This window comes from Poromitra crassiceps, assembly GCF_964638095.1.
Source record: "Poromitra crassiceps genome assembly, chromosome: 4".
Taxonomy (NCBI): Eukaryota; Metazoa; Chordata; class Actinopteri; order Beryciformes; family Melamphaidae; genus Poromitra; species Poromitra crassiceps.
In genome coordinates, this window is record NC_139626.1 from 76,606,685 (window position 1) to 76,619,437 (window position 12,753).

Sequence of the window (12,753 nt, forward strand, 5' to 3'; positions counted from 1 at the left end):
GTGGCAAGCAATGCCACGTGGCATGATAGACTTTGAGGCACCTTCAGGAACCAACAATAAGATATCTGACCATCTACATGCAACACTAGCATGATTAGAAATTCTGGATTTCCTAAGCATCCTTGAATGAAGACCAGCACAAGCGACACCACAGAGCTGGGTATCGCCAAGCCAACCATGCCCCGGTTCAGAGCCATGCCACGACGGATAGCGGGGAAGATCAAGAAGAAGATAAAGTACAGAATTAATGGACTGTAATATTTACCCTGCCTAAACAGAGATAACTTGCAAATACATGAGTGAATAAGTTTCACTCTCATGTCAGTACACTAGGGATAGAGATTCCGGGCTCTATTCTCCCCCTGGAACTTAGGCGCTAAACTGGCCTTAACCCTAGAACACTAACACCGCCCACCTCAGACAGCAGCAAGACAATGAAAATCACGTGAATTCAATTGTCCAGGTGAAAATCACCCGACGTTAGTGTTCTAGGGTTAAAGGCGAAAAAACATGCTTTACACCTGCCTACCGCTGACTCAGGAAGATAGCGTCATGTTTTTGTGCCCCGAAATGTCCTTTACGCTGAAGAGGTGTGGCGCAGTGCCAGAATAGGCCATAATGGGCGTTTTGGCCTTAAATACCAGCCTAAAGCGATCTTCCCAATGGGCGTTAATTTTGTGGTTAACGCTTTTCAAAACCAGGTCTTATTCAGTGTGCTGATGCACCCACGGCACTTTGTGTGCCTCCCTCCCCTACCAAACGCCACACACAGACACACATTTACATCTCTCCCAGCATGTCGCTCTGTGGATCAGAGCTTGGAAGGGAAGAATGTGATTGGTTTACTGCAGATCACCAATGGCCACAGTTGTGAATAATTCTATGCTTAAAAAGATGTGGTTAAATGGTTAGCGCCTCGCAATCTGGCTTTAGCGTCAAGGAAAAATGAGGGAATGCGCGTGACCATGCCCACTAATAGCGCTGCACCCAGCCATAAACGCAAATTTAAGGCCAGGGGGAGAATAGAGCCGTTCATCTTACATTGGGGCTAAAGGACATTGTTGGCTAAGCCTTAGTGATTGGGTTAGGCCAGCAGTTTTCAAAGTGTGCAGCGCGCCTCCTCTGGGGGGCGCACGAGACAACTTGACCCACTGAGCAATAGACGTCTTAAGACCTCATTTCAACCTCGCCTCTATGGTTTAGCTCTGATATAGACCACAGTTAGACCAGGATTTTGGGTCTACGTTTGGCCGAATTTTAGACGATGTTTTAACAACTTCAAAAGACATTTAAAAATCCATAAACACCTGTAAATGTGTAAGAACAGCACTGTATAGCCTTGTGTTTACACTATAACTTTTTACTTTTGGTCATACACGGATTCTCCACTGAGCAGTGGTTTAGCTCTGATATAGACCACGATTAGACCAGGATTTTGGGTCTACGTTTAGCCGAGTTTTAGACCATCTTTTTTAATAGCCTATAAAATGCATAAAACCTGTAAATGTTTAAAGTGCTTACCCCCGCGTGTTTACAGTACCCAGCGAGCATTTTTAGATTGAAAAGACGTTTAAAAAACGTTTAGGGTAAACGTTGAAAAAACGTGCAAGAAAGGATCAAGAGTGAAAGTTTTTTCACAGACTATTTGCAGACATTGATTAAACGTTCACATTTAGACCATATTTCACCAAGATCTTCCCACGTTCAAACCTAGCACTCTATGGAACGAGCTATACTTTTACTTGTATCATAGGGAGAGCCGGCCACATATATACTCTATCTCGCACACAACTTGTAGACTACACAATTGTAGGCTCAACGATCGGGAGGACAGGTTATTTTATGTGATGTGTACAAGACTATAACAGACTAAAATTATGTTGTGTGTGTGTGTGTGTGTGTGTGTGTGTGTGTGTGCATCTAGTCTGTAGGCTGTAGGCTTCAGAGGTTAACTTCATTTAACACCAGAAACTCAGGGGGTACCCACCTCGTATACAGTCTGTTACAATAACATAGCGTGCCCAGACCACCTCGTTCCGCACTTGGTGCAGACCGGTGCAGACTTGTGTAGTGGGTGGGACTTAGGATTGGGTGCACTGGGAAGATAATGAGGAAGTAGGAACAGGTGTGTCAGTGGGAGGTGCTTAGAGTATAAAAGGCCAAGCTTGGAGTGTGTCTGGCCTTTGCCTTGCACCTCTTGTCAAAACACATGTGGAGAAACATCCTGAGACCTATAGGGTAAGCCATGCAGTCTGGTGAAGTTTCTCTCTCACACCAGACACGTACACACACATCATGTAGAAGGTGATTTATGTCTATGTCCTTCTTTTAGGACATACAGTCGAGGTAATACTTTACTGTTAGTGGGTAAGTCATTGTTTTGTCTACTATGCATCCAGGACTATGCATGTATTTTCCCCTATGCTGTGTTTGAATTGTTTGTTTGTTTGTAGAGTGACTGGTCATCTGGTGCTGTGCCTGGAGCCTGGAGAACACATCCCTATAGCTGCCTGCAGGGTTGTGTCAACTTATACCTTTGGTAGTTATGGAAAATTATGAATGTCTACAAGGCAACAATTGTCACATTTATTGTTGATTTGTTATATGAATGTGCTCCGGCTAACTTGTCTCTTTGTTCTTTTAATTCCAGTCAAGCGCCGATTATTATCCACTTGTTTTAATTGTTTGTTTATTGATGCTGCCCGATTTTAGTATTTTAAATAGACTTAACACTGGTCCTCTGTCCTTCTGTAGGGTTTCCTGGTGGCAGTCAGGGTGCACTGGGGGACGTGTGGTGTGGTACCCAATTGCAGTGGAGTGGTGTGTTGATAGTTTGGGCGTGGTCACTCTTAAGTTGTGAGTGTACTGTTTGTAGTGATCTAATCTCTTCCTAATGGTTGTAGTGATTATTCTCTTCTATTGGTTGTAGTGATCCATTCCCTTTCTATTGTTTGTAGTGAGTTATTCTATTCTCCCTCATTGGTGTAACACTGTGCTGCCGCCTCCTCACCTATCTTCTATCTCTTCAGTCTTTCCCAGCAGGACCAGCAAATAGTCATTTTATTCCTTTAATAAAACTGCTTTGTAACAGCGCTTGAACTGGTGACTTTGACTGCTGTCTGTTTATTTAGAACTAGATGTAGCTGTATTCTGTAGTGGTTTCACGTGCAGCAGACGGTCGTTATATGTGAAAATGTTTGCTGGGTATTGACGTATAATATCCCCGTCGACTCAACGGTGTATAGTCTCATTTAGCCATTTGCTAGCTAGCCGCCCTTTTAACGGCACGTACAAGCTTAAAAACTCATAAAAGTGGTCCTCATGTGTGAAGATAACCCTGCTGAACACTAGTTCGCGTTTGAATAAGCTTGCGTTAACCACAGACCTTATTTGAAGCATCGCACCAAAAACCCATTCAAAAATCCCATAGGCAGAAACAGTGAAGAACCGGGAGTGTTAGCATCAATGTTTTCTGGACTCATTCCTGCGGCTCTCTATAGGCAGAAGTTGTAAGGCTTTGTTATATTTTTTGGGTGACAGTCTTTGATTGACAGGTGCTATAGCATGCTTGGCACATATGGAAATGTCAGTTGGGATCTTGTGGATACAGAGCAAGTGGAATGACAGCAATCGGTTCAGATTTGGAGATTTCAGAGCAGTCTAATGATGGACAGATCTGTTATAAGAACTTCAGATGCGCGTTCAATGCATGCTGTTCCTCTGTGTGTGCCAGTCTCTCTCTCTCTCTCACACTCACACACACACACACACACACACACACACACACACACACACACACACACACACGCCTGTTGGATAGGTCATTTGGTGACAGTAAATCATGCCAACTTTTGTTATTGCAACTGCGCAGTTAAAGGTATACTATGCAACTCTTGCATTAAAAAAACATGCTTTTATCCTTATAGAAAAGTTTTCCAACGAAAAACATACATTTTCATGCACACAATACTGTGGCAGTGTGTTTATGTAGACAGATGCAGCCCCATGTGTGTATTTTCGTGGTTAGACATTGTTTACTTTATCTTCCGTGTTTATGTGGTCGAGCGAGCTTGACAATGCATTGGGAGAGAGTGCGCCAGGAAACCGTTAAAAAGCAGGGATTAAAACTTTTTTTCTGATAGTGTCACAGCAATTATGTTATAAAGGTACAAATAAACACACACCTACCTTCAAACCATTGCGCGATGGTCCCTGAATCGCACGCTAATACCTGTCCCAGACCTGATGAGAATTTGCCCGATTGTGGCCAAATTCCCCCCTCCCGACTATCTCGGGAGTGCTCCCGATTTGAGCCTCGTCGGGACCAATAATCTGCCCAGATTATCCTGTAGTGTGTGGGGTTCAAAGACTGCTGTTGACTTGTCGGGCTCTTCCCGATTGTGAATCGGCCATCAAAAATGTTTGATATTTACAACTCTATCATGTTGGTTGTTCTGTTATTCAGTGTGGAAAAAAACTCATAATGATGACCAAGAAGAAAAGTTTTGTAGACACGAGTTGAGCTTCAATTAATGCACTTAACTTTTCATACTAAAGAATCTAGTCTGTTAACATGGCCATGCTGAGCAGAACGACATCAAAGACTCTGGCCCCTATCTTCCCACTGGCCTTAGGCGCTAAAACTGGCGTTAAACGCAAAAAAACGCCATTCTAATCTCATCATGACATAGGGATAGGCTATCTTTTTCTAGCCGATGCGTTTAGAACATTATTTTCACTTTGATCTCGCTATAGTGTAGCATATTTACATGCTTGCAGTATTTAAACTGCAGTGAGATTGGTTTGAGAAGCATAATATTATGGAATAATATATATGGAGACAGCCGGGGATGAAAGAGGGAGAGGGGAGCTCAGAGCGCCTCGGCTTTTCTGAAGCCGGACTGGATCGCTCTGTGGAATTGGAGTTTAAAAAGGAAGCTTGTGATTTGTTTACTGCACTTCTCCAATCAGCAGGTCGTGCATAATTATACGCTTAAAAGGCGTGGTTATAATGCTTAAGGCCACGTGTAGCGCCGACACGAGGATAGCCAGTGTGCCGGTCCACGCCGACTAATCTGCGCTGCACCTGGCGCTAATTTAATGCCGTTGCAACGATAGAGCCCACTGTGCAGGGCTGCTGGAAGTCACTTTAAGCAGGGGGTGGTGGGAAGAAGGGACTGACGATTTTTTTTTTGACATATTTAGAGGAATATCTCATTTTAAATTAAGATACTGTTGTGATGTAATTATTCAGTATTTTCTCCTTTCCTCACTCATGTCACTGCACTACTCCTGCTTGCTCACCTGTTAACCTGTCAGCTTCCTGGTGATAATTGAATACTCAGTGGTTGCCTCCTAGTTTCCCATAAGCCAATAGCATAGCAGCACATCACCTCATACACCTTTGCTCACCTGCACTGCTAGCCTATCACATTGTGGTGGCACTCCCCTTAGGCAGCCTATCACATGGTTGCTGTGTGCATAAATATGCTTTTTTGTGTCTCATTCAGTCTCTCTAAACCCTGCTGGTTGACGCACTGCATAATACTGGTGTTTGGTGGGTCTCTGCAGAACATTTTGATTCATTCCCGTGTTCTCTGCTTCTGCATTAAAATCAGGTTGTATGGCGATTGCTCGCGATTGACAACACTCTCCGTAACATTTGGGGTGTCTATCCACTATGCCGACCACCCGCAATGCCGACCTTAGGTTTAGGCGTGAGGGGTGGGAGAGGTTAGGTTTTGGGTTAGGGTCTGGGGGAGGTTAGGTTTGGCGTGGGGGCTGGGAGAGGTTAGCTCCAGGCAGCGGTCCACCGACACGCTGCACGCCGCCTCGCTCATGAGCTGGTTCTGGTTCGGCATTGTGGCCTGTCGGCACATAGACGCAGCACCACATTTGGAAAGGGCCTGCCGACTAGGTCATTTTTTTGGCATTTCGGGAGAAACATCGGACCAGGGAACATAGCGGGGAACATAGGACCCTATTTGGGAAAAGCGGGGAACATAGAACCCTTTTTCATAGAAAGGGTTCTATGTTCCCCGGTCCCACAAAAACGGGGAACATAAGACCCGGGGAACATATACGGTCCCGTCAATACTACTACTAATATGTCGCTTCACACCGCTGCTTCAAGGCAATGTATTCTGCTCAGTTCAGCTTTGCTAATGTTATCATGCTGCAGGGCAGGCTTACCTGCTAAATCGTTGCAGTCTGAAAATGACGTAAACAAGCGTTGCTGGTCGCGCTGTTGTTAATGTTTGTAGCCGCTCTAATTCTCCGGCGATGCATGATTCAATGATATGCCTCCGTCGTCCTCTTCTCCCTGATGTGGTTGCTGCATTTAACTGAGGACTAAAGCAGGGAGATTCCTCCTGGTCACTGAAGATCCAGTCGGCAGTAGCAGTCCTTCAAACTCCTTGCTTTGTCTAATCCAGGATTGCCAGAAGCAAAGTTCCCTCACGCAGAAGCAATTTATTCCAACTTTCACACAAATTTCATATCAAAACACTGCAGCTTGCTATTTCCGGGTAATGTTGAAGGTGACGTCATCACCCAGAGACTTCCAGAACAGCACCAAGCATGCTGGGAAATGTAGTTCATTGCTCCACTTCGAGTCGTATTTCTGGTCAGGTAGTAGATTCAGCCTTCGCAAGGCACATGTTAATTGCAGTATGATGTGGATCATCCTTCTTTTGCATTGCACCGTAACACGGGCGTTACGTTTCAGAATTTTTGCTGTTCATCTGTCATTAATGTGATGCATTAGGTGGTTAATTCTGAACAATGCTGTTCATCCTACATACTAAATTAATCGGCTGAATCTTGCGCATCGAACCCTGTCTTCCTTTTTCGGATCAGATCAACACAGCGGAAATTATACCCGTCTTTGTACAAAGACAACATTTCAGATTTTTGGGCTTTTTCAAATCGCTTTTTGGAAATCCGCCTAGGTATCTTCCTACAAAAACCACTGCCAAATACTCATGTTTTGGTATTTTTTCATCTTCTTTGAGTTGGGATGTGGTAAGACCTGTGGCTATGTCTCCATTGGGTTTCTAGCAATAAATACAACAACCTCAGGTAACTGTTTACACTCTAAAAGTGTTCTATTCTAGGTGAGAATCAACCACTGTGTTTGAGCTGGTGTTGCTCAGGGTCAGTAACACATAGAGTCATTCTGAACATTCTGAACTTGAAACAGAAACTTCAAAGTCTTACCTTTCAGAAAAGGTCAGGCAGTTGTCTGTAACCCTAGCGGTTCAGCCACAGTAAGCATTTTAGTTTGTATGTCGTTTTCACCATTTTCTTCAGAAATAGGTGGCTTTAGAAGAGGATTTGAGATGGAAGCTCACACGTTAATTCCATTTCAATGTGAATTATTGTTGTTTTATTCAGTATCTCATTCAATCACATTCTTAAAACCTACGCAAGACATGAGTCCTGTAATTCTCATAGCATCATAAATGTAATCGTTTGTATGGTCAAATTCTAACTTTAATGTATTTCCTTGTTTTTCAAATGAGGCAGAATGCCGTCTCAATTCATTCGTAAACCAGCTTCAGCAGCAGGCATTCACATGTGTCAGGTAATCCTCATATGCCACATCAAATTGTTTGTCTGGTTATTTTTTACTTAAATTGTGTTCTTTCTTTTTCAGCAAGCAGGCCGAATCAGTTCATCTGGGTGCTTATCTTCTATTGCTCTCTTCAACCTGCAATCCAAAAAACACACTTGCCTGGCCTTTCAGTATATATTTAAAAGCAAATGAATAAGCAGCAGTTGCATCATTTTCAGCTCCCGAGTTTTTTATAGTCTCGGCTTTTTGCAAGTTCACTGGCCTAAAGCTAATTGTCTGTGTGTAATTCCCCAGGGCCGCACGTTCATTTCAAGACTGCTAGTTATTCTTAAAGGTATTTCAAAGGCTTTCCCCAGAAAAATATGCTGCCTATTACTCTCTCCATTCTGCACAAATCGTTATTATTCTTGAGAAAAGGTCATGTTTCTCCTTATGTTGATTCTCTGTTGGATTGCTCTTTCCTCCTAGCTTTTTATGGTTTTTAAGGATTGGTGAATTCACCACCAATTTAAAAAGGTTTGACCCCAGCAAAGATGTGACTGTTTCAGACATAGTTTTTCCGGGGCTACCGTGCGCCATCCGACCTCGGAACCTCCGGGTGTAGAATCCTGGCTTGCCTCTGGCCAGTGACACTTAGGAAAGACTAGGTGACAACCAAGTATAGTTTGGTGACGAGCTGGAGAGACAGTTGACGGCCGGAGAGACGGCAACCCGGTACGGGATGGGATTAGCACCCCATCTTGGCTCTCTCGTGAGGGAGAAATCCACAAACGCTACGGATTAGCCTTCTGAAAATCTGCGCAAGATCGGCGCGGCCTGGGGTCCTCCAGGCTAGAGCGAGGTGCTTGACGCAGGTAAATGACGTGCAGCGCACAGGCCCTCTTGAGGCGTCCTTGAGGCATCCCTTCAGCCTCTGGATTGCCTTTGTCATGAGGGGGGTCTGGTGAGACGAAGGAGGAGCACGGCCGGGAGAAACCCACAGAGCCTAGATCCTCCATGCACCGAAGGGCCAATACTGCGGCGTAGCACTAGCTCTATTGCAGCGGATTGGGTTATCTTTTACCCCTCCCGCGGGCAACGTTGCAGATAGAGTAGTAAGGCTGATCCGTAGCGGCTTCTGGGACGTGAGTCGGGGTCTTAATTGGCCTCGGCTGGGTCTACTGGGCGAGGGTGTATGATGTTGACAGACCCGAAACACCTTACGACCCCAGATAACATCACTGATGACACGTCCTAGCGCATGCGGTAGCAGTGTATTTGAGAATGTAGAATCCTGGCTTGCCTCTGGCCAGTGACACTTAGGAAAGACTAGGTGACAACCAAGTATAGTTTGGTGACGAGCTGGAGAGACAGTTGACGGCCGGAGAGACGGCAACCCGGTACGGGATGGGATTAGCACCCCATCTTGGCTCTCTCGTGAGGGAGAAATCCACAAACGCTACGGATTAGCCTTCTGAAAATCTGCGCAAGATCGGCGCGGCCTGGGGTCCTCCAGGCTAGAGCGAGGTGCTCGACGCAGGTAAATGACGTGCAGCGCACAGGCCCTCTTGAGGCGTCCTTGAGGCATCCCTTCAGCCTCTGGATTGCCTTTGTCATGAGGGGGGTCTGGTGAGACGAAGGAGGAGCACGGCCGGGAGAAACCCACAGAGCCTAGATCCTCCATGCACCGAAGGGCCAATACTGCGGCGTAGCACTAGCTCTATTGCAGCGGATTGGGTTCTCTTTTACCCCTCCCGCGGGCAACGTTGCAGATAGAGTAGTAAGGCTGATCCGTAGCGGCTTCTGGGACGTGAGTCGGGGTCTTAATTGGCCTCGGCTGGGTCTACTGGGCGAGGGTGTATGATGTTGACAGACCCGAAACACCTTACGACCCCAGATAACATCACTGATGACACGTCCTAGCGCATGCGGTAGCAGTGTATTTGAGAATGACTGTTTCAGACATAGTTTTTCTGGGGCTACCGTGCGCCATCCGACCTCGGAACCTCCGGGTGCCCGTCCAACTCGCACTCATGTGCCATTATTATCGCTAGCACAGATTGTTTCAGACATAGTTTTTTCCGGTGCTACCGTGCGCCACAAGTGCGGTACGGGGAGCCCCGCTCCGGCTCCTCTGCCGTGCGCCTCCGGGTGCCCGTCCAACTCGCACTCCCCTTCAGGGGGAGGCGGGGGGCTTAATGCGCTTCCTCCCCGCTCCGTCCCATGCGTGGGGCTTGCGGATGGAGTCGCCCGGGGGTCCTAAAAAATACCCAGGTCATTTTAGTCTCACTCTTAAACATTCTATAACAGGTGGATCATGTGCCATTTGTCGCTAGCACAGATTCTCAATTTAGCCTTTCAAATCCATGTCTACATTTTTTAAATAACTTGGTAAGCATTGCATATTACTGGTGATTGGTGGTTCTCATTTAAGCTAAATCAGTACTGTCATTTGTGTATTTATCTTTTGGGGGGATTTTCATCTGGCTGTGTAAAAAGGGGCTGCTCCCCTTTCCCGGCACTCCTTATTCTGGGTCATGGTATTTAAGTTACTAATATCTGCTGGAGTTCATGCTCGTCATGCTAATCATGTGCATTAATTTTGTCATACATATCATTACAGGCTATGCTCATGCAGGTCTCAGCAACCTAGGTCAAGGCTGACTCCATTCATACTACCTGAGTCACAGCAACTCCATTCATGTATTATTTTGTCATTCATATAATTTCAGGATATGCTCATGCAGGTCTCAGCAACCTAAGTCAAGGCTGACTCCATTCAGGCTACCTGAGTCACAGCAACTCCATTCATGCATTATTTTGTCATTCATATCATTATGCTCATGCAGGTCTCAGCAACCTAAGTCAAGGCTGACTCCATTCAGGCTACCTGAGTCACAGCAACTCCATTCATGCATTATGTGTCATACATATCATTACAGGCTATGCTCATGCCGGTCTCAGCAACCTAAGTCAAGGCTGACTCCATTCATACTACCTGAGTCACAGCAACTCCATTCATGCATTATTTTGTCATTCATATCATTACAGGCTATGCTCATGCAGGTCTCAGCAACCTAAGTCAAGGCTGACTCCATTCATGCTACCTGAGTCACAGCAACTCCATTCATGCATTATTTGTCATACATATCATTACAGGCTATACTCATGCAGGTCTCAGCAACCTAAGTCAAGGCTGACTCCATTCATACTGCCAGAGACATTGCCAACTCCATTCATGCGGCCTGAATCACTGCTGACTCCATGCGGCCTGAATCACTGCTGACTCCATTCATGCGGCCTGAGTCACTGCTGACTCCATTCATGCGGCTGAGTCACTGCTGACTCCATTCATGCGGCTGAGTCATTGCTGACTCCATTCATGCGGCCTGAGTCACTGCTGACTCCATTCATGCGGCCTGAGTCACTGCTGACTCCATTCATGCGGCTGAGTCACTGCTGACTCCATTCATGCGGCCTGAGTCACACAGGTATATCCTACCTCAATTATGCGGGCTTCACAGGCCTCAATCACGTGGGTCTTAGCAGATTTTTCCTAAGATCTGCAGCAATGCTCATCATACTAGTCATAGCATCATGGGTTAATGCCGACCACATTTTGCCGGTCTATTCAGGATGATCTTATCACTCATTTATGGTTCAACTGCCCTAATCATATTCAAATTCTCGTGCCTTGCTCTGCTATGTTCAATCCCTCAGCTTTCATACCATCCCAGTAAGATTATGCCTCCTGATCTTCTCTCCCGGTGAGTTCTCTTTTAGAAAGTTTTCTATGCGGGGTTTGGGGCTTGCGCCTTCTTTTGGGGGGTAAAAATGGCTGTGCGGTTTCGAGCTGACCCAGCTCGATCTCGATATCTCCCTGTGGTGTCAAGCTCCAAAGACCAACTAACTTTTCTCATCATAATATTCTGTAAAGATCATTCATCATCATTATAATAACATCATTGTTTATTCATCAAGTCTCCTGATTGAAATGGAGTTTTAACGTAGGTTCAGACAGCACGATCTTGATCCTCACCGGTTCCCCAGTCACTGCACTACTCCTGCTTGCTCACCTGTTAACCTGTCAGCTTCCTGGTGATAATTGAATAATCAGTGGTTGCCTCCTAGTTTCCCATAAGCCAATAGCATAGCAGCACATCACCTCATACACCTTTGCTCACCTGCACTGCTAGCCTATCACCAGGGTTGGGGAGTAACGGATTACATGTAACGCCGTTACGTAATCTGATTACAAAAAAACGGTAACTGTAATCTGTCACAGTACATTTTAAGATGTGTAATCTAGATTATAGTAACGGGGGTATAGTAACGACGTTACATGCGGGATTACATTCGCCCTTGCCTCTTCATTCATTTTACAAAATAACAACAAGAAACGGTGTAGCCTGGTGCCAGTGACTGACTGTGACGAGGACGAGCGAGGCGGAGCAACAGCACTTTTACGTTCGCTCAGTGTTTAGACAGATCAAACGCCTTCCACATGGATTCTACTGAAAATATCATTTTCAGTATAGGCGCTTGTGTGTGGGGCTGTCAGCTACGAGCTGCCAGGCAGTGGCATTGAATGTATCCGCCTGGTACCCGTGCTGCTGACAAACGCTGCTCTAGTCGGCATGGGGCGAGAGGTTTTTACTTTCACTCACGGCCACATTCCACTGAGTCCGTGTTCGGTCCGTCTGCGGTACGGCTTCGGAGCCGATACGTTTCCACTCTAATTGTGTCAACTCCCACCTACTCCGCTGCGTTGCGTGTCTACTCCGTCCCAGCTCCGACGATCCGGAGCTCTCCAAAAAAGATACGCAAGGCTTCTATTTTTCACGGATGTCGGACAGTCGGAGCAAAGCTGCAGCAAGTTGGGTCAGGCGTGGAGTCAACAGGGCAGAAGTGCTTACAGCATTTCACTTCGTGTTTCAAGATTAACGCCTACATTCCACTAGGTCCGTGTTTGGTCCGTCTGCGCTGCGTTACGGCATCGGAGCCGATACGTTTCCATTCTAATCATTGTGTCAACTCCCACCTACTCCGCTGCGTTGCGTGTCTACTCCGTCCCAGCTCCGACGATCCGGAGCTCTCCGAAAGAAATACGCAAGGCTTCTATTTTTCACGGATGACGGAGCAAAGCCGCAGCAAGTTGGGCGGAGCCAGGCATGAAATCAACAGGGCAGAGGTGTTTA